We start from the raw sequence: 23,362 nt of genomic DNA, 5'->3' as shown, positions 1-23,362 counted from the left end.
TCTTGAAGCAATTTCATGGAGATGCAGGTGTTTGCATTGGAGTCCAGGATGCCAACAGGAAGGTCACGAGAGATAAACTGCTTGTGTGGAGTTTCTCTGTTGGGGTAGGAAAGACTGCATGGTCCTTTAGGGGTGCTTAGCCCTAACTGTATGAAAACCTATGAGTAGTCCCATGCTCCAAGCTCTTTGGGGGAAGAAAATGATGAGATTAAACCATTGTGACCCTGCCTGCATGCCTACAAAGTGACTAGGCATAAATTCACATCCTCTGAGAATTGCAGGAGGGTTTGCATGGAGGTCTGAAGCCCTAGTTTGGAGACCCCAAATCCCTTCCCATAGCAGAGTGGTACTGTGGAGGAAAGAAGCTCTGATTTGCAGGAAAAGGAGCAAATAGGATTTCTTAATAAAAAACATTTATAAATTGTTGAAAATCCTTTTTTTTTTTACATTTACAATTTATGCTTTCAAATAAGAAATGAATTTACCAAAAAAAGTAAACACGTCTTTTAAAGGTTGACATAAAATGAGATGGTTTGAAATTATTGCAAAGAAACCTATTGATTGACCCAACTTGAATGTTTTTAGGCAGGGAGTTTAGGGTCAGGAGGATTTTTGTGGTATTTGATTTCCCATCTGGTTTCAGGATGGAAATTATTGTTTGTCAAGACTGACATTCTCTGGCTTCCATCTCAGGCTAGCACTGTGGCTGGGTGTGGGCTGCCTAGGGCTTTGGTGTCCAGTATGAATCCACTCCCTCTGCTGCCGTTGAGCTCAGACTGAAAGTCTTTTTTGGTGCAAAAATTGTACCTGTGTAGCCAAAGCTTGGGAGCTCAGTTCGCCCACCCAACAGCAGGCCCAGGACACTTAGAAAAATGCGGTGTGCACGGGGCTGTGAATTCACTTGCATGTGAATCCTGAGCAGTCCCCTTGGTGCTGTTTGTCCCTCAGCTCCGTGCCTCCGTTCTCATCTGCCAAAGTCTCATCCTGGCTCCCAGTGAAACAAATTGTTCATTGATGCAGCTTTTGATTAAATTTCTGGCCTCTTTTCCAGAATTATTTCCCCTGGGATTACCCAGAAAAGCACTGCAGCAGAGAGGGGTGGGAGTGAGGGAAGAAAGAACAAGCAAGGTTTCCCCCCTGATATACAGCCTTGAGAGCTACAGAGATGTTCAAGAGGGTGGGATGGGATGATCTGTCTTTATGGTGACCCTCTAGGGTGCATTGTAATAACTGTTCAGTGGAATCCATGGGAGGGGGTGTGAAATTTAGTGTGAAAACATTTCCTCTTGGTGTCCTGGGATCTAACTCCCTCCCTCCCTCCTTTTCACCCGCCACCACAGATTTCTTGTGATCTCTGGAGAACCCAGATCCCCAGCCCAAAGAGAGCATTATTTTAACTTGGCACTTAGCCCCCAGGACTCAGGGTGATATTTATACTGGCAATGGTGGGAAGAGGAAAAGAAATAGTGCACTTGCTGGGTTTTACAGTGCCTGTCATGTTTATTGTCATTGAAGTTCACGGGAAAAAGACTTCAGAAAAGACAAGCAGGAAGTAAATCTCTTTCTTCTCTGGGGAGGCTGTTTGGATTGTGAGAGATTTCCATGGCTAAGTTTAGAAGGAACTTTTTAAACTGCTAGGCAAGGGAATTTTATAGCATAAACTGTGGATTTCAGGGGGTATCCTCAACAAATAGTGGTGTGTCTCTTGGGTGCAGTGCCCTTTGGGGAGGGCTTTGGGCCACTGATGATGAAAAGGCATCAGTCATCCTTTACAGCAGCGTTTGACAGTTGCTTAATTGTGGTGTAAGAAACTGCAGGAGAAACGAGGCATGTTGAACTAGGCTTTTCAGTGTCTTTCAGAGCTTCTGGAATGAAGCCTGAAAGGAAAAGTCTTGAGGGTGTTTTGTCATGGGCTTTTGTTGGGGGAGGATCTCAAATGTCTGTGCTTTGGACATCACAAAGCCGGCATCCTTGGAGAGCTTATTATCACAACTCCTTGAACAACTGGCCGCTCCCAGAGGGCCGCATGTACAATAATGTAATGAAGAACTGTTGCCTTCAGTCTCAGGCTAGAGCTCTTCTACATCACACCCCCATCCTCTTTGTACAGCTCTGGACACGTGGCCTTTGTTTGGCTAATGAAGCTGTCTGGAGCTTTGAAAGCCCAGGCATGCTCCTAGTGCTCATTACCTGGCTCCTACAGCAGGACCCTCCACTAGCAGCAGCCTCACTTAAATACCCGTTATTTCAAAAGAACCGAAAGGATCAATGCAATTGGGAAAGTAAGCTTGGAGATGCAAACTCATTTAATGGGGAAAACAGTGCAGGTAATTAGGCTTGACAAAACTTTTTTGTAAGTGACTACACCTTTGAAGGGAATGTAATCTCCTTTCCTAAGCATCATGTTTGTACCCTGATGAGTACCACATGTGCATATAGAGACACAGTGGCATGCACATTTGTCTTTGAGCACATGACAATGTATATGCAGTATACACAGCTGATAATGCAATATCATGAACTTGTGCATGTAAAGAAATATTCTTGGTCATAATACTGCGTAATATTGCCCATATGTCTATAAGTGGTGATGCGCACACGTGACAGAAGCTTGGAAAAGATAAATAGTTAATAACTCCCATGCTCTGCTTGCATTTTCTGCAGTTACAAAATATGCTGTAGCCAAAATGTTGGTTTGTTTCCTGGAATTTTCCATCAGCGCCTCTCTGTCCTAATGTTTGGTTTTATTTTACTTGTTTATTTGCGTGTCACACCTATGACAATGCCTTTGTCAACATCCAAAAAAAAGCCTATCAATATAGTGGACAAATAAATAAGCCTCCAAGATCTAACTTACGCACGTTCAGATAAGCAGATCTCCCAAAAGCATACTTTTAAGTGGCGTCACCTGGTGTTGCCCTGTGGCATAGCAGTGAAAACGGATCTCTTCCAATATTTAAAAAAAAAATCTGAAATCTTCCTGCAGAGTTTTTGAACTAGAAAATCGTGTCCTTGGTTGCAGGCTCATCTGTTAGACAATGCACCTTGACGTCATACATCCTCAGCCAAGCCGTGGTCCATCGTTTCCTGCTAGAACACATAACTGGGCTGGGGAGCAAAGAGCAATTGTGGGATACAAAACCAACTCTCCACGGGACTCTTTGCAATGCTTTTTCACAGTGGGAGCTGGCCACGTTCCCCTGAGCTGCACAGATGCTTGAAAAGGGGGCTTGAATTTCCATGGCAACAGGCTGCATTCTGCTGACTCTGGTAGTCTGTCACTCTCCGGATATGTCTGTCACCCCTGGTGCTCTAAGTTTCAAGGCCAACAATGTGTGATGGACAAAGATTGAAGTGGGGTTGTGCTGGGGTCAGACATCCTGGTCAAGGGAATGTACAGCAAACACACTGGGGGAGAGGCACTGTGAAGTTAAGATGATACAGGCGAATCCTCCAGTCTGGCTCAGACATCAGTTACAATAGGATCCTGCTAGTTGGGCCGCTGTCTGGTTGCTAGGAAGCTCAAAGGCATCATGTCACAATATGATTGTGCCCTTGTCTAGCTGCTCTCATCTGAAGAGCTTGGTTTTTTATATATGTCAGATGACCCAGTCTCACAGTGTCTCTGTGAGGCAGTCACAGTGGGGAAACTGAGGCATCCCTAGGAAGTAGCTAGATACAGAAAATGCTAGTGCCAGAGCTAGGAGCAGGATCAAGAAGTTCTTGTTTCCTCTGTTCCCCTGCCTCATTGTGAGGAGCTATCACCTCTCATGGAATTTGTAAAGTAGGAGGATATTCCTGGTTATTTCTTGAATCACTTCTAAGAAGAAAAAACATTTTACATGCACATACTCAAAATAGTAGGTAAAAATGTTATAGTGGAATAGAGGACAGTAGCTATGGACAAATCTGAGGAAAGGGAATTGTGTGCTAAGAGATAAGGTTGGGATGGGCTGAGGAGTTTTCTGTTTCTGGGTGGGATGGAAGCAGAGGAGGAGGGCAAGGTGCATTAACAGCAGTGTGAGGCTGAGTGCAAACTCAGAGGGATAGGAAAGGCTCTGTCTGTCTTGAGTTTATCTCGAGTTCAGTGCAAGCCCAGGGGCTGGCACAAATTTTGTTTCTCATGACCCATGTATTTCCCATGAGCTGCAGGAAAAATACGGGTTGCAGCTTACAAGAGAGTGTTTACTGAAAGGGCTGTGCCTTACTAGAGCCAGAACATCGGACCGGGGGGAGAGGGCAGAGAGGCTCATAAAGGAGGCTGCTGTGATATCTTTAAGATCTTTGCCAAGCTGCCTAGAAATGTCTTCTTTTGACAAGTATGTGAGGATCCTGGTTTTCTGTTGTCACAAGCAGCCACTCCAGCACAGAGGCACTACATGTGGCAAGGTGGGCTGAGAGGAGGAGCTGGGGGAGAGGGATGGTGTGATGCCCTATTCCATCATGTGGCAACATACTGGTGTGGCTGCACTGCAAAATGGAGGGGGCTGGGAGGCAGAGCACTAGCCTCAACTAGCTACGCTAAGGGGAAAAAATGTGTCTTGGTCCCCTCGGGGACACCACTCATACTGTGAAAGAGATATCCAGTGAAGACATCACTTCTGTGTGCAAATGGGAGAGGAGTAGGATGGAGAGAGCTGCATCCCCTTTGAGAACTGGGTTATCCTTAGGGAACTGGCGTGCGGGGGAGGCTGAGCATCTGTAGGCTGGCAGGCAGCATTTGCTTCTGCTGAGCAAGTGTGTTTATCTCTAGAGCTCTCAGCAATGTTTATGGCTGAGGAAGGGTGTAAATCTCATTGGATTCAAGTCCTTGGTGGATAATTATTCCCTCCTTCTTCCGCCTCCACTCCCCATGCCCTCCTGCCCTGGATATGAGACACTTTTCACAGACTATAAATGGATGCAATGCTATGCTTAATGTGGAGAGACACCTTATGATCAGGTGAGGCACAGGGTGGGAGGCAGCTTACCAATTCCTGCTCCTTCCCACATGTAGTCAGTCCCTGAGCCTCCTACCATGCTCATCAGTGGGAAGCTCATTTCTTCCATTTCCCCTTAAAATGACTTGTAGCCTGTAAAGCCTGGAGCAGGGCAGCTGCGTGCTCAGAATCCTAAGGTGCTGTCCCTAACAGGAGAAGGTGGTGGGGTGTGGGGAGGGAGGCTGTGCCACTCTGATTCCACATCAGGGCTCTGGTTTGGCTCTTGCGGCTTATGAGGCTATCAAAGCCTCTCACTTAATTACAGCCATAGCAATCAATCTTTCTTCCTGTTCATTATGCTTCCAGCCAGGGTTAGCAGTATTTTTATTCTTGAGGCCTCAGGAGAATTTTCAGCTCATAAGGAATCACAGCCAACCATAGTGACTGGTACGGGTTGTATCTGTAGGACTGCATTCCTGCCCCATGGCTGGAGGAAAAGGGTGGGGCAGTAAAGCTTGGGACATCTGGCACTGCAAGATTTGGTCCTGTTTTGCACAATGAAGTTCCATTGAATGGGCCCTGTGCCTAGAGAAGCATACAGGGCTTTGCATTAACTGGACATGACCAGCTGAGTTGCTAGAGCCCTTGCACAGCGGCAGTTAGTTGTTCCAAGGCATTATGACTGGGCTGAGTGTAACATATCAAGTCATTACGGCATTATCTCTTCATTACACGCAAAGTGCTGTTGGAGCTCAGGGAGGAGCACAGGGACAAAGATGGAGAGGAGGGAAGCGGCTCATTAGCTGCCCAGAAGAATCAAGCTGAACATCTCTTTTTCTCAGGCAGAGGCTCTGTCATCACCCGCAAAGGACAAGTCTGTTAGAAATTAGGGTTTGGCTCCAGGACAGCTGTGTGTATCAGTATGTATATGTGCTAATACAGAAGTAGAGCGTGTCACCTACATACACCTCTACCCCTGGAACAACTAACACACATACAATGCACATCTTGGATACTCCCATAATGCAAGAACAAGCATCTTCCTTTCCAGCACTGTCCACTTAAATTTAGAAACACATGTACCAAAACATGCTCTTGCATGTACAAACATGTTCATCTGCTTTATAGGGACTGCTTACAACCATGTCCAACACAGTTATATTTAACAATCATCTCACACGTGCTTATCCTCCTACCAGAGAGCATGCACAGCAACTGCACCGAGCCTGCTCCCTGTGGACAGGGAGTTGTGTCTCCCCTGTATTCGTTCCTCTGTGCTCATACTGTGCACTCCAGTGCATTCTGTCCCTTCAGCTGTGAAATCTGCTCCTATGCAGATGCATTCCCCAGCACAAGTGTGTTCTTGCTTTTCCTTCCAGTTTTCCTTTTTGCTGGTTTCAATGAGTTCTGCTGGCATACAGTGGGGCTCCCGCAGGTTTCCCCACAATCATGCCCTGTCAGAACCAGCCAGAGCTCTTGCAGCAAACACAAGGACGGGCAGAGTAAGCTGGCACCACAGCTAGGTGAGCTTTCTGGTGTAAGGCTTCCTTTCATGGGGGCCAGGAAGCATTGCAACTTGCATGTCATTCTGGATGAACCACGGGAAACAAACTCCTGGTGTCTCTTAGCTCACCCACTGGCTGTTGGACTTTGTCTGCAGTGACTTTGCAGCACTCCTTATTCCTGCTGCTCTCCCTCTTCGGCCATGGATCAGGAGGCCATTAACTTGTTTACTCCATGCTGGCCCCAGCCTCACAGACTTCTTTCTGGACAATATATCAACAAAGAGCATTTGGCAAGATTTATGGGGCTGTTGCTGCCAACTGTGGACTGTGGAAAGTAAAAAATGTCCTTTCTGAGGCAATAAAATATAAAACGGGACCCAATTTCTCTCTAGGGTAGGAATCATTATGTTTGACAATGCTGTAAAACACATGGTGCTACAGCATGGGGGTGAGAGCCAGAGTAAACGCTGCCTTCAAAACCTCATTCATTGCAAAGCTGGGATGTGTGATTCATTGCAAAAGAAGACAGGAGGGGTCTTGGGTGGAGACAGTCTCCCTTCAGCCTTTCTCTTCTCTGAAAGGACCAGAAATCCCTTTACAAGCTTTGCACAGATTTTCTGAAACTGATTTTAAACTCATTGAGTTAAATTGAAGTGAGTACTCTGGGTATATACAGCAAGACTGGTTTGCTCCTTTATTAAATAAGTTTAGCTTAATTGGATCACCGAATGATTAAACTGGTGGAGTTATATGAAGGAGTTTTCACTAGTTAAACTGTACCAATTAGAAATCAGGCCTGGTAGACCTGAATCCTTCTTTTTGTGCCAGAGACTCTGGGCTTTGTACAAAAACTTTGTAGCTGTTATTGTGCTGGTCTGTATATACTGCGCATCTCTGGCAATGTTACTGTAGTGAAATGCTAGCTACAACAGTTTGATTTAAGTTACACTATGATAGGGAAGACCTGTATTTCTAAAATCTGTCTGAGGCAAGGGAAAGAGAAGGTGTTATGTCAGGCAGGAATAGAAAATGAAGGAGAGATGAGAGAGATGTAGCTGTAGGGCTCAGTTGTTCCCCTGGGTGTGGATGGGAAAGAGATGTTCATGCTAGAAATACAGTGCAAACTGCATTGTCTCATCCCCTCTGCACTGTTCTCTGCAGAGCATGTGTGCTCAGCAAAGTTATGTCAGCCTGGTGGGAGAAGCATCTTCTCTGGGTCCTTTTAACTTCATGTCAACATTTCCAATTCTTAATAAAATCAGATTGCCTCAGGACTGAAAACTCTTGATGTTCAGTTCTAGGAGGGCAATAATGAAAAGAGAGCCCTTTGAGAGGAAGAAAAAGTATACTGGGCAAGTCTGAGATTTCTGTCCTTTTCTCTAGGCCGACTTCTCCTGGAGATACACCCTGTTCTTGCTTTGTAAGCACTAACCACTTGCTCTGTGGTAGTAGTGGTGTCCCAACAGTCCTGTGCTTGGCTGAGCTTGATGCTGGATGCCTGGTAGATCAGGCAGTTTATGTTATAAAGGAGGCTGGAGAAAACATAAGGTGGACCTATCCTTCATTGTATGTATCTCAGGAAATTCAGTGTAAATGCAAAAGGCAGGGAGATCACCTTAAGCCAAGACAGCAGGGGTTTTTGGCTTACTAACAGCATACCTTGTATGAGCAGAAGACAGAGTACTCCAATAAGTGTTACTTTGACTGCATTTGTAGATGCAGACGTTTACCTGAGTTGGGGCACTGTAATCACTGACAGCTCCCAAGAGCACAGTAATAAAATTTTGAACAAATGCTATTCTGGATTAATGGCTTCAGTTACCACTACCAGCAGGCCAAGATTCCTTTGATCTTCAGCAGTGCACATTATTGTTAGCTTTTTCTTTCTCCAGTGGGTTCCTTCTTTGATGAATAAGTTTCATTTCTGAAATATTCTTAGATTCTGCTTACCTGGTTTCAAATGCTTTGTATCCAACTAGGGCATAATTTACACCAGAACTGAACATACCATATAGCCTGTAGTATGTGTCCCATTATATCCTAATAAATCTCTAGAATATGGACTATATGGGCTAAATTTTCACATGGTCACAAGCTAAGGCTGGACTATTTGCAAGAGGTAAGCACTGCCCTGATCTCTCAAATGCTGAACTATTTGGGGATTCTGATCCATGTGGGGATGAACTGTATCTCCCTGGTACTGCCTCCCCTTGCTTCTCCCCAGCTCCTTCCACAATCCGTGTTTTGTACATCATAGCCACTTTGGTAAACATGCAAAAAGACCAGTCCCCACTGGCTCTAAAACACTGGAACATTTTCACACAGCAACTGCTGCAGAATAGGTAAGTGTATTATATAAGGTACTCTTAATGTCAGGCAAAAGTGGTGGTGTGATTATGATGTGTGAAAGAAAAGGAAAGAACCCTTAAAAGCAAAGGAAAAAGAGGTGAAAAAACACATTGAGGGCAGCAATTTCTTGTTTGTACAAAAACTGGTTTTAGTGAAGAACCCCTCTTTTATTTCCCCTGGTTCTCCTTATCATCTCCCAAAACCGTATCTCCCTCTTCTATAAGGAACCTGCTCTGGGGTTTATTCTTTACTATGCAAGCTTGTCATGTCTGTGTTTAATGAAGTTTAATTATCTTCTGAGATTCGATGAATAATTATAAATCTCTTCAAGATGCAACCACAAGCACTTCATGGTTCATTAATGGTGGAAAATCAATTGTAATTCACGTAATCCCTCTCTCCTGACCAGCCATACACTTGTCCCCCTGTGCACCTTGTTGTTCCTCCCTCATTTCTACACTGGAGAATACATTAATCTATTTTCCTATGAAACAACTTAGAGTTTAGCTAGGGTAGGGGCAAAGGATTGGAGAATGCAGCAAGTGGGAAATGGGAGCCTAGACAGCGAGGTTAGATAAGTCTACATGCAAACTCTGCCTCATGCTGTGGGTGCTTTGGACATGTCATGAGCTCCAGATTGCCAGTTTCCTCGGTTTGGAGACACTCACCTCCAGGAGTGCAGTGGCCTCTGTTTGGGAATTGTCTTTGGCTGTATACATCTTTTCTTCCTCTTGATCTGGTCTTCAATTTGAACTCAAGTTACAATTTTCCCTGTTGAAAATCTCCTGAGATCTGTGAGCCTTTGCACTATTTGAAAAGTAAGGACTGAAAGTTTATTTTTGGTGGGACTGAAAAAGCTGGAGGTGTCAGCCCTGGCACAGGAAGCCATTCAGTGCTATCTTTAACTTCCCAAACAGCAGGCAGCATGTGAATCCAGCTGCACAGTGATCCTGGAGTGACCTTTCTAATTGAAACTCTTTAACCTTTCTGTACAATTATAGCTACAAAATCTTACTGAATGCAGAAAAGATGGTTGTTTTTAATTTTTTTATAAAGGTTAAAAGTTTGAAAAATAAAAGAGAGAGTGAGACAGAGAAAGAGGGATAGAAATTAATGCAGTTGATTTGCAGTTTCCAGCAGCCCCAGGAGAGCTCTGCAATGAAGATGACATTTCCATACAATTGACATTTCCCGGCTGGAGCAGTCCTCTGATTTGCAGCTGCTTGCATGCGAAGACCGTCGTGAAGAGGATCATTTAGTTTCTCATATTCATCAAATGGGTTTTAATTTTCCCTCATCCCCACATACCCCACATCCCCTTTCCAGAACTGGCACAAGCTGCAAACTCTGCCTTTCCTTCACCTTTTGTAGGGGTGACCTTTGTCAGACCTCCTGCTTTTTCAGCTCTCTGTGGAGTCTTGCAGAAATGAGAACTTGGGTTTTACTGGAAAGATGGATGGGATGGGAACGATGGCTCTCATGACTTCAGCTTCCAGTTTGGGAAGTGAGTTTCTGCATATTTTTCCATTTATTTGTATGCTTGCATGTTTGTGTGTACATCTCTTCTTGGCGAAAGTTGCTGTACGGCGCTACAAGGACTCCTCGCAGAGCATAGCTTTGTGGCTTTCAGGATCTGCAGGCTCATACATAGGCTTCCAGCATGTTACACACAAGGCCTTCATGGGTGATACTTCCTCCTGGGCACAGGTTGCTGTGGAACAGAGCAGCTTTTCTTCCAGATTGTAGAAATTTTTCCAAAGTGCATGTATCAAACTGGAGATGTATGCTCCATGATGCTACAACGCTTTGAATCTGCTTCATTCAATTTAGATGAGTAGGATATGCATCTTCAGCTGAATTATTCCTCTTTAATAAATATGTTGCTGCAGTAATCAATTGGCACGTAATTAACAAACAATAACTATCTTATTAAATCTAAATGAAATGCAAATGCAATTCGGATTCATTTAGATCCCCAGTGATGAGTTCCTTTGCTTCCCCTTCAGCCATTGTTCCTCTTGAACAAGAGCTGCTGCCGTGGCTGTCACTAGATACAATAATTGGCGTGCTGCCTTCTAGGGCAGTGTTGAACCAATGTTTCATGCATGCCTTGTGCTTGCACAGCAAGTCACTGTGGGCAAAGCTGGATCAATTCAGTCAGCAGCTGTAGGCCACAAGGCACAGTGCTTTTATTAACCCTCTAATCCTGATGCTTTCCTGTAGGGGCACTTCAGACAGCACAGAGATCAAGGCCAGCCCTTTCTTTTCACTCCTTGCCACCAGCTCTGTAGCTTCTGTCTTTGCCCCAAACCATGGCTATTCTCAGCCTCTGCCTCAGTCCCTCTAATCAGTGCTTTACTACCTCTCAGCACCGAGCTGCTGTGCAGCTGCAGCACTTCCCTAGACTGAAGCCACAGCTGCTATATGTGCTCTAGCTGCTTGCCCTGTCGCTCCGCTGTCCCTTATTGCAGCTGCTCCCCTGCCTGCCTCTCCAAACTGGGCTTTCTGAACATTGCTGCTCACTGAGCACAAGGGCGGATTAATGCAGTGCCTGGCTGGGAGCTGTTGTGTTGCTGAGAGCCCTGATGGATGGATGAGAGTAAACTAGAAATCCCAGCAACTTGGTGAAAGAGGCTTTGCTAGCAATCAGATAATGTTATTGTTCTGATCAAATCTGAATTCAGGTGTTTACCAGCTGTGTACCATGGGAGGGGATGGCACAAATTAGAGACAACATCTAAGTCACAGTTGTCCTAAATTGCTGTGTGACATTGGTATGCAGTGCTCATAACACGCAGTTTCAGCTGAGAAATGGTTGTGTTCAGTGGTGAATGAGCTGATCTTTACCTGGTGTCATCCAGGGCATTGGAGCAACACTCAAGGCACTTGAGCTTGTTTCTGGCTTGGCCAGTAATCTGCTGTAATACCTTAAGCAAGTCGTTTAATCTCTCTGTGCTTTCATTTTCCTGTTTATAAAATGGCTATAATGATACACACTTTCTGCATAAAAAGCGTCAATATCTTTTGCTGAAAAGAGCTGTGCAAGACTAGATGTTTTCTTTAATATCCTCTAGTTTGATGTTTTGCTAAAATAAAAGACACTACAGATGAGATGATTAGATACAAGTTTGATAAGTGTTGACAGATTGTTATTAGCAAGAAAGCCACTGGAAAGCATTCCTTGCAGATTTTGACCATCATGGGCAAATTCTTTCTTATAAAAGTACCCCCCAAATCTTACTTGAGCACAGGTTACCTTTTGACCCTGCTTACACTGAGAGAATTGATGACTGACAAAGAACTTAATTATTTAGGAGAGAAGCTGAAGGTAGGAATGGTATGCTGGTAGGTAATTGTGCTTCAGTTACACAGAGTAACAGAGAGAATTTGGTGAGTGGTATTCCTGTTGTCTTAAATGTTTCTACAAAAGAAGGCTACTCCTGTAAAACTAAATTGCCTCTGATCTTCTTTCAGAACAGAGATACATATTCATAGCATCTTTTAGAGAAGAAGTGCCAAGCAAAATAGAAACTTCTGCCTTAAATTTCCAGACTAGGATCTCCAGGCCATATTCACACAGCTTTTAATTAATTGATGGTTGAATTCCTGCATCTTGCAGGTGCAAGGTAAGGTAGTCCAAGAGGACACCCCAGATATTTCTCAATTCCTCATGCTGATTTAGGCCTGATTCTCAGCCCAGAGGAGCTGAATAGGAGTTTATCATTGGCTTCAATGGGGCAGAGGCAAGCCCTTTACAGAAGGAGGCTTTGATTACTGTGCAGTGATGGAAAGGGTCATTTACAAAGCCAGAATGTTTCGATGGTGATGTCTCAGAAAGAAATCCGTGTATGCTTCCTATGCAGACTACGCAGAGCCCAGCATTCAGAATCCACCGATCCATTGTGCATAGGCTATGGTGGATATAAACCGGCAATGGGCCACTGATCTTTAACATGTGCAGACTTACAGCTGCTGGGGATCTGGTCTAGGGTGATAAAATGGAAAAATACATACTTTTGTCCTTTATGAGATGCTCTGTATTTGTAGGAAATCTAGCAACTGCCCAGATTGAACTGTGGTTTTTGGAGGGTCTATACAAAACTGAAGGAATGATTTCATACTCTGTCATAGTGGTCCAGGCTCATTACTGAGCAGAGTGTCATCTACTGCATGCCAAGTATCTTGTTTACATAATTGTTTTTAGAAATTTTAATCTCAACACTTTAATGCACTTGCAAGTCATATGGGAGATGAAACTAGGAGGAAGCCACAGGGGACTCTGATGGGAAAAGAACTGGCTTATGCATTTTGAAACAGAATATTATGGCCAATGTAAAATGCAAGAGACCAAACGCAGGGTCTGCCCAAAAGCATTGGAACAATCCAGGGCTGCAAAAAGGTTATAGAACCCATATTTGTTTTCCCCAGTCCTGCAGCTGTCTGCCACGCCACTGAGTAGGAAATTGCTGAGGACTTCTGTAATGTATGCTGGTTACCCTATGAAGGTCTATGTCCTTGCTTCTGGCCATAAGAGAAGTGGGTGTATTTTTCTATGTATGTAAACAGAAAGAGAGAGGGAGAGATCACCTTCCTTCCGTGTAATTTTGATGGTGACACTCTGGAATATATCCCACCAAAGGGAGCAGCCCCTGGACCCATTTCTTTACTGCTTTTTACTTGCTTTCACCATTTTTAGCAGATAGGTGCAACACAGTCTCACTCCCAGTGGTGACAGTTCACAACTGCTTTGCACTAATACAAACTGGGATACAAGAGCAAGGTGAAGAACAGACAAGGCCAGTACCTGGTAGGAGTTTGCCCTATATCCTGGAAGCTCCCTGTCCTGCAGGCTCTTGCCCTGCTCTTCTTCGGGAAGCAGGGGTGACTTGTGTTAAGTGAGGGAGCTGCTGTTTGGGAATAATCTCTATTACAGAGCCATTAGATAGATGTTCCTGAAATAGCAGCAGATCAATTGATTCATAAGTAATTAATGCATTCCCCTCCCCTTGGGCAACTCAGAATCTATAGCTCAGGAATTAGATAACACAGCTCAGCTCCGTTCAGCTGAGAAAACACTAGCATTTGCGTTCCTCACGGCCCTACACATACTACTGTGAGCACCATCTCTTCTACTGCAGAGACCATCCCTTCTTGTGCTGGGAGCCCTGGCAATTATCTTCTGTGTGAGATGGATCCTTCTGTAGTTGCTGAAGAATTCTGATTTTAGCTGTTTAGATGGATGAATCACCTGCACGCCCCACACAACGCTACAGCTGTCTCACCTTTTCCCCCTTTTGTCTGGTAATTTCACTCCCAGTATTGTCGCCTGCAGCAGTGTGCAGAGTGAAAGAGCAAGAGATGCTTCTGATCAACACCAGTGTCACTGAAATCAGAATCAGATCCTTTGCAGTGTTACAGCAAGAGCTTTGCAGAACTTTAAAAAGGGAACGAAGTCTGGCGCATCCATCTCTGGAGGCTCTGGTGCACAGTATCAGAGACGGGCTTGAGGTCTGCATAGGCTTCTGTGTCTCTCTTAGTGGAGCACCAGGACTCTGCAGCTGTGTACCTGGGAACAACGTTTCCTAGGCTATATCACTTCTGACTTCACAGTAAGAAAAAATAAGGCTTTCTTTCGATTTCTGATCATAAACAACCTGTTCATGGCAGTGGTCCTTGTATGAGAGCTGACAAGCAGCAAAACCCATCAAACCTGCACTGTGGCAAGCTGGGTGGCGTGGTTCTTGGGAATTCCAATGGTGTTCTCTCTGCTGTCAGGAACAGTTAGATTAAATGGAAACAAAGACCTTCAAAAACTTAGGCTGAGTTACTACAGCTTTCTAATCTGCTAATATCCTGCAGATGCTCTGATTCAAACTGTCTGGGCATGCAGTAGCGATTGAGCAGTGGACATGCATTGGACAGAAAGGAACCAAGCTCCTAATATTTCTAAGGCTTACAGGAATATTATTATTTTTATTTATTATTTGCAGTCACCACAAACACTAATTAGCAGCCTCCCAGGGGAATCTGCTAGCTGTGCATCCTGCTGGGCTTGAAAACTACTGCATTTGTTTTGTGTTTTAAGTTGATGTTTTAATTAAACTGCCCCCTAATTATCTTAACTAGCTTTTAAATAATAACTTTCCACTGAACCAGTCACATCAGCTGCTAATTGGCTTCCTTCTATTTACATAGATCTGGCTGGCCCAGACAAATGTGGCAATGGAATGGCAGGTAGGTTTGGGAAGGGGCTACCCTCCCTTTCATACACTGTACTTCTGCTGTGTTGGCCTTCACAGTAATGAATCCGATTCCAGGGTGAAATGGAGATGGCTGTGCTGGCAAGTGCTTCACCATTTATTCATTTGCTGTGTGTGATGAGGGTATTATATGCTCATGTTTCCACAAGTTACTCCATCTTCAGGGGATCTGGTCACTGACCCAGCGGCAGATTATTCTGTGTTCACCCAGTTCGGACTAATTCACAGTGCATAATTAATGGACCTTGACCCTGGCTGGGAGCAGGGTCAGTTCTTGGCACAGACAGTGGCATTAATAATGTATGTAGTGGCTGCTGCAAATTGTAGAGGTTACCACACAAGTTCAATAGTTCATGGGCTTGCTGTGTCTTGTACTCAGTAGGACTGGAAGGAGGAGCAGTATATCCAGAATTCCAGGCATCCCTCAGCATGATGATGTTCTGCCTTCCATGGAGCCTGACGTGTGGACATGACATCTGATGCAGTGTTACAGCAAAACGTGTCTTTGGTGGTGTGTGCTGGGGTTTGGGGGTGTCTCTGTGTTACTGGATTACTGCATGTAGGCTTAGGTGTGTATGTGTGGGTTCACACACAAGTGTGTGCCTTTATGTACGTTGCAGGCTAGACCTGTGTGCACGTCTGCAAATGGCTGCATGTTTCTGCAAACTGTGGATAAGCAGCCATACTGGTGAGCAAGTACGTGACTGCACACTTGTTAGCACATGGGGATCAGATTTGATTCAGAGCTCTGTAGTCATGTGTTGTTTAAATGTTCTCTGCTGGATTGCATTCCCAAGGTTCTGATCTATGTATTATATCTCATGCAGTTTGTCAGCCTGCTTTTTCCATCTTGTTTTCCTGCGTTTGTTTAAAACCTCTACCACAAAACCAACAAAACATGGTGTGAAGAAAAGTGTCCCAGGGGTAGCAGGTGAATGTATGTAATCCTTCATTACTTGTGTCACCAATGCAAAACCATCCTACATGCCATCAGCTCCCATTTGGAGATGTGTGCTAATTAGACTTTTATTACAATGTGTATTTGAAAACAATTAGAATTACAGTGCCAGCATGTGGCTAATTCAACCTCACGATGTTGATTCAGTTAACTCAGCAACTGGTGACTTAGTTTGATTGCCAGAGTGCGTGTGTGTGTGAATAGCCTTTGATCACGTGCCACTGCAGCCACCTGCCATCAGAGAGGGACACACATACTCTTCAGTGCTCCTTAGCATCCTACAGGCTTCTGTCTAGATTTCGGGGGTATAAATTTCTCAGGGCCCTTGAACATTTATGTTGGGCCAGGAGAAGAAAGTATGCATGGTGGGTGACATGCCAGAATCGGGGGGGCTGGATACAGTCTGTCCTTTACCTTACCATCAGTCAACATTTTCTTCTGGGAACAGGGGAGCTGCTATGTCAGTATTTGCACCCATGTGCTCCAGTGCCAGGCTGTTGTAATGCGGAGATCATTCAGATAGGGGTGGAGCAGCACAGATCTCTGTCACGTTTCTTTTGAGTCAGAACTCCAGAAGTGCTTTTAGAAAGGACAGCACTGGAATTATTGACGTGCACTTGTTTCTGTGGTTTTCTGTAGCTTTATGGAATGAGACAGGACTGAGATCACCAATTTGTCTGACCTGAGACCCGCAGCAAACCTTGGGGCAGTGATCACTGCTGGCCGACTAGAACCATTACCTGAAAGAGAGAGACTTTCCCTTCGTTGCTATTCCCCTGATTCATCTGATATTGCTCCAAAGATCTCTGTTGCCAGAGGATGCTGAGCAGAACATATTCTTGGAGATAAGTGATTCTCGCCCCTTCAGGAATTTGCATTCAACTGTCCTCATCTACTCTTATTAATTTCCATGTCACAAGGCAAAATAAAGGCCTTCATCTTCTACCTTTCCAAACAGCAGAATTTTGCCTGCCTTATAGGAGAAGCCTCCTTTTGCCATCATCACCATCTGTTTTCAAATAGACTGTCAGGAAATCAGGTTTGGTTTTAGTTTAACAGAGAAGTCTTGCTGTTTGTCTGTAAATCCTTTTCTCTTTGTAAAGGCAACACTGTTTCATGTCATAATTGTGACAGGTTTAACCTCTGCTGCTGTACTTTCATACTTTGCACCCTGTATGTGGTTTTTCTAACCTGTGGGTGTTAAATCTAGAGCTCTGGAAAGGGGGGAACAGGAAGAAAAAGGCCATGTGTTTTGCAGGGAACAGCTAGTATGTGCATGGTCTCCCCAGCCTCCTCTTCTGAATGCATTGACTGGTGCCTTCTTTGGCAGCCTTTGTCTAGCTTCCAGTCTCCGCCTGGATTAATGCAGTGGTAAGGCAGGTTTTAAGCACCTTGCATGCACATCAATGGCTGTAATTGTCAGTTAAAATTTGCTACTGGAATAAAATAAAGACCCTTGAAGGTATAAAAAACTAAAGCTGGAGATAAGGAGCTGTTTTATATTGACTTTCATTCCAGAGACTGGAAGAAGAACATAGGTTTTTGTCATCTGAGCAAAGCCTTTATGCACCGAAAAGGACAGAAAAGCAGAGATACAGAGATTGACGGATGAACAGGAGGAGAGTAGGGAGGATGCATAGAAAATAGAGTGGTGAAAGGGATGGTTTCCTGTGATTTCAATTCTATATTAACAGACATTAAGTTGCTTCTTCTAAGGGCACCTTCACAATTCCAGAGCAGTGCAGATGTGAGCACAATGGCCCTTCAGCATTTTGCTGGCACCTAAGGGGAGCTTGTGGGCCTTGTTTAACAACACACACAGATGTCTGATGAGAGAACTACCAATTTTTGCATGCAGGCCAGAAAATGAATGGGAAAAGCTTTGTTCCCCTTTTGTGCATCTTCAACAGAGCACGGTGAGGCATGTATTTTTCGATGGGGTCTTTTTGTGAAGGATATGAGGAAACCCGAAGCTTTGATCTGCCCAGTGCTCACCCTGGTGAGCTGTCCTTACTTATCTCAATACACAGAATATAGCTCAGAGTTAGCAGAGATGAGAACTAGGGTAAATTCTTTTACATTGAGTCAGTAAATCAAGACTCAAGTGGAAGTTTTCCACTGAAATTACTGAACATTTTGGCACCAGATTCAATAGAATCAGGGTTTTGCCTTAGCAGTCTCTCTGAAAGGCACACTTTAAGCTAACCACAGGCTCTTGGACTCTGTGCAGCAATGCCTGGCTGAAATACTACAGGCTGTCCTGCACAGGCTAGATTACTGCAGGACTTTTAGAGCTGACAGCATCTCAAAATAGTCCAGAAAACCATACCTTCTTCCTTTTTGTCAAAATGCGACCTCATTCAAGTATTTGTGCCAGTGGATTTGGAAGTGCAGTGTGAGTTACATTGCACCACCAGTTGGGCCCCATGATTTATCTCCCTCCCAAACTCACTGTACCTGTCTATTTTAACTCTTGCTATAGCCGGACGCCAGAGCATGCTGAGAGAACATGCTCATTCTTTTTGACCAAACCCTCACATTTTCCTTCCTTTCTCAGGGAGGCCAAGAGAACTGAATTATATTGTTCAGCTTCCTTACCTTTATTTAAGACAAGCTGTGCTCATTTTCTCTGTTAATCAGTTTGAGCTATTAACACCACAATACAGAAACAATGGGACTTTGTGCCTGGACAGGAGTCAGATTAATGAGTACACTGCAGCTATAACACAAATGAACTTTGCCGTGAACACAAATCTTCAGAGAGCTCATGTGAGTGCCAGGTGTTATCTAGTGCTCTGCTATCCTGGAATGATGGAGGTACAGAAGGCTCACTGGATTTTGCTGTAATGGAGAAGCGGGTCTTTGGGGATAGTTTGATCCCTTTACAGCTTTAATGTTAGCAGAACTTACTCATTTTGGCCTGTCTATTACATTCATTGTAAAACTCAGCTTTATTGTTAAAACGTTGTAACTGAAAGAAACTGGACAAAGGAAAAGATTGGGTTTTCTCAGTGACATAATTTTCTTTTAAAACAAACAAACCATTTTCCAGCTGACAGGATTTATGTGGGTACTTAATCTGGAGCCAATCATAATCTCTGAGAATGCAGCTTCCTAGTAGCTGGCTTCCTGTAATACCTGAAGTTTATAGAATTGGTGCAGCCAATCTGGGACCCTCAGAGAACCGTATCATCCCAGTTCCTTCTGCTGAGAGAAGCAGCTTGCTTCTTTTTATGATGTTCTCCCACCCTTTCAGCTTCCCTTGATTACTGTTTTCTTGAAATTAGCTCCTTAAAATTCTTATAGCCAATCTCCTAGACCTCCCAGCTGACACATCTATCTTATGCTGCTGTTCTCCTCCTTCATAAGAATTCACACAGAGCACGTGAAGTACTTCACATTTTGTTTGCTAATAAAGACCATGGAGGGATGTTAAACTAATAGAAACGACCCTACAAGAAGATGGCTTGAAAAAGATTATACTGCTGTATCCTTTCTTTGATTCATAAGCTCACCTCCCAGTCTGGCAATGGTTTTAAACTTGATGTTCCTAAGAAAAACAAGAAATAGAGGTGGAAATAGAAGGCACTGTGGTTTAATGGTGAATGCACCAGCTGCCAACATTGCCACCAGCTCAGCTCTGTGGCTTCAAACCATGTAATGTCTTTATGTGTTTTTATTTCCCTGTGTGTGAAAAAAAACAATGTCATATTGCCTTTTCCTTCCCTCTCTTGTGGTAATCCCCCCTCCAAGGTATTTCTGGTATTTTATTCAGTGCACTTTAGTAAATCTGTAGCATGCAGACCTGCTTTAAAACTTGAACTACTGTGGAGATGATTGGGTAATGTCTTGCAGTTTGTTTATCCCTTATTTAGGACTCCAGGGTGAAGCATGTGGAAACCATTCCCTCTGCCACGCTCTTGTCTCTTAATTTGGTTTATTAATTAAGTATTTCTTTCTTTACTTCATTATTTCAGATTTCTAGTTGCCTCTCACATCTAGAGGAACTGAGAGAAATATTTAAATCATTGCCCCCTGCATATGCTGTTTCTTGGGGAATTCCTTCTGAAAGTGCTGGGCTTCTTTGGTGCTTTGTTGAGTTGCCATTTCTGAGTTTCATATTAACTCAATTAGCCAAAGGTGATTATTTATTCAACCGGAAGAAAAAAATCATAAGCAGCTGGGAAGCTTTATTTGTACTTGTGTTTTTCTTCTCAAATCTGCAGTTTGTTAAAACCTGCTGTATGAGTATTCAACAATCATTGTCTTTCCCTCATGTATGCCTATTTATGAGCGGAAAAATAGGCACTGATTGCATGGTGTAGCTGATTAGTTAAACAAATGCTCTGCAAGCCTCAGCCATACTGGAGCTTTCTCTATTGACCCCATATACTATTTCTCTGCACATAACAAATATCAGAGTGGTCTATATTCACACTTGGCATAAATTGGCATAGCAAGTGTTGCTGATTTACGCCACCTAAAGATGTATTTACCCTGCTAGTAATGATGGATTTCATCAAAACTCCTGATACCACTAGCAGAGCAGATTGTAATGAGAACAGGATAGGCTGGGATCGATAGCATTTTGATTTCCTTAGGTCTGCAGTCCTGTAGCAAGCACATTTTTTCATTATTATTCTTTCAGAACCATGGCCGGCAGCCAGAGTGGTTCCATGCACTGCACTGAGCTCTCTGAGGTATTAAGTTGTGTCTCTCGGTTACTGACAATGGCATGCGAGTCTCTGGTGAGACTGTGTAAATTCACTGCAGGCCTGAAAAATGGAGAAATGACTCCCCAAATACGTTTTCCTAATCCAGAAATGCAGCAGAGTCAGAAGCAACAAAAGAAAACAGATTCTGCCTTGTTTTAACAAAGTTTCACCTTCCCTGTATCTCTGGGGATCTAGTATCTCATTATCACTAAAGTGATGGTAGCAGGCACAAAGAGACTGAATGAATGCACAGGAGCTACTCATTTATTCTTCCAGACGAGACAAACGCGGAGAGAGCGGGCAGGGGGGAGTTGGCAGGGAAGATGCAATACTGCCATCCCCAACTGCTGCAGCTTGAAGACACATTGTTAGAAGATGTTCCCAAGACACAATTAGGGAGGTAATTAGATAATCCTGTGAAAAACATCCTGGGTAGCCAAGTGTATTGTAGGCAAGGACCTGAAGAAGTAGTATACTTCTGTAGTGGGTAGCCATGAAAACTGTTCCCCTTTCTACCATTGCAACAATTTGCTAAAGCCTGTTCTCCAATTCTATAAAAGCCCAAACAGAACTAAACTAATGAGAAGCATGTTGATGAAAGTGCTGTTCATGCAAAGGACTTTGGGCAGGATAAAGGGTTTGTCTAATCTGAAGTCTTGGATTGACATTAAATCACAGTGAACCTAGCATTTGCATCTTTCATTTAGCTTTTCTAAAGAACAAGAGCAGATGGGATGCAATGGGAATGCAGTCACAGAAAGAAGCAATGGGATGGATGTAAGCATACGTGAGCCACACACACCCAGGACAGCTGGAAAGCATGTGCGGTCCATACTGACATTTATGCTTCTGTTGCTGCTATGTGCTTGTTTGAAGCTGGCTCGGGTACTCACACTGCAGGCAGACTCCAGTTGCATTGCAGGTGAAGGTAACAGGATAAATCAGTTGCTAGTACTCATTTTTACAGGATAAGGGAATGCGGAATTCTGCAATGATCCCATTCAACTGGAATAATGTCAAGGCATAGGCAGGACTGTTTAAATTTTCTGGGTTGCTTTTTCGTTAGGGGACCTGAACACTCTGAATTGTGTAGCAATTATGGATGTAATAACTTGACAATGTTAAATATCATTAATGCCTGATCTAAGGGAACTTGCAAATGACCATGTAGTTACACAGTGTTTGCAGCATAAATACCAATTAACGATGTAGCTGTAGCTGTTTGTACTCAGTAGATTATATCAGGGAATCTTACAGCGTGGGAAGGAGCGTCAAATGATCTAACACAGGAGAAAAGGGTGATAATATGAAACTGATAATTAAGGAAAATTTTGGTCTTCCCTGTGATACATCTGCTAAAGCAATAGGGATGCTCAGGAGTCATATGCAGAAACCTGAATAGCAGTATGTATGTGTCTGTATCTGTATGCATCCATCTGTCCCTACCAAATTAGGCAAGGTAAAGGAATTACTATGGCAGTTAGCTCAAGAAATTTTGCTTTAGCTTGAGCTGCAGAGGCTGTATTCTTGGAGTAAAAGGCTTGAGACTCTGGATTTTGCTCTAATTTATACAGTAATTGTCTGCAGTATGCAGCACGTACGTTTCTTTTAACAGGAAGCTGGAACATGCTCCAGTGCAAAGATACTTCTGGACTCCCGCACTAAAGACCAGTGAGTGTCGGTCACAGTCACAAGTCACAGTGCTCTGGGAGTACCAAAATAATACACCAGCTCATCAACTTCAGCAAAGAGTTTATATCTCTGTCTGACACACTAGTCAGGAAGATGTTTGTCACTCTCATGAAAAGGGGAGAAAGCAGCCAGTTAGCCAGGGTTTGCTTCACAGGGAAGCTTGGGAAGAAGAGTTTGTATTTCATTGTAGACAGAAATTGCTGATGCTGTTTCTTTCCCCTTGCCTTGGCTTAAATGAGACCTGGAGAGAGGGACAGACAGAACAAGAAAAAAGAATTGATAAAATGCCATACTCATCTTTGGTCAATAAACTTATTTCTAATTAAGAACTACAGCAGCAGCAGGTGCACAGTGTATTTTTGGCTGTAGGGTACTCATCCTAATGGTAAGCAACCAAATTTTAATAATATTTGCATCAGCATGAATGTGAAGTAATCCCAGTGAAATAATGGTGTTTATCCTGGATTTATACCAGTATCAAAGAAAGCAAAATCTGTCTGATTTATGTCAAGGGCCTTCTTTACTCTAATGACTAAAACAGCCCTGCATTGCAGCTTCCCTTTCTGCAGGCTTAAGGATGCCCTTCTTTTCCTTAGTACAGGGTTTGGGGATTTCATTTCTTGGCCCAGTGGTAAACACTCTGTCCTTCCCTTCAGAGATGGTGGCCACTTTCCTGATTGGAATTCTTGGTTTTATGTTCCGCTCTAGTATATGTAGGAGTATCTCCATCACAAGTGTTGGAAGCAACATCTTTTATGCCTGGCCTGGTATCCCCATTTCCTGCTGGGGGCAGTAGTAATCAGGCGTTAGTATTTGAAAGAAAGAAGTTGTAAAAGGAATAAACACGTAGAAGTGTGGAGAGAGGGTTGCAACTTGTATGGAAGAGGCAGGAAGAAGAGACGAGAGATGCAGTGGAAAATTGAAGTGACAGGGGTGGGCATTAGGTGATGCAGATGGGCATCTG

The 23,362-nt window shown here is 43.7% G+C and overlaps 1 protein-coding gene across 4 annotated transcripts in view; it reads left to right on the top strand.

Annotated features, from left to right (window-relative positions):
• Nucleotides 1-23,362, top strand: part of DISP3 (dispatched RND transporter family member 3) — a 103,117-nt gene that overhangs the window by 5,928 nt on the left and 73,827 nt on the right. Inside the window, exon 2 of one of the 4 annotated variants that reach the window (XM_087755309.1) lies at nt 9,904-10,277. The exons of 2 other annotated variants lie outside the window; for them this stretch is intronic. The gene's annotated coding sequence lies outside the window, so the exon portion shown is untranslated. Of the gene's footprint in view, nt 1-9,903; nt 10,278-20,649; nt 20,692-23,362 lie in introns of those variants that run through there. One more of the 4 variants, XM_087755310.1, reaches the window with a different exon arrangement.

Source organism: Nipponia nippon, unplaced genomic scaffold (assembly GCF_047370975.1).
Source record: "Nipponia nippon isolate SJK-2023a ecotype South Korea unplaced genomic scaffold, ASM4737097v1 scaffold_19, whole genome shotgun sequence".
NCBI lineage: Eukaryota > Metazoa > Chordata > Aves > Pelecaniformes > Threskiornithidae > Nipponia > Nipponia nippon.
This window is presented reverse-complemented; position numbering and strand designations above follow the sequence as displayed.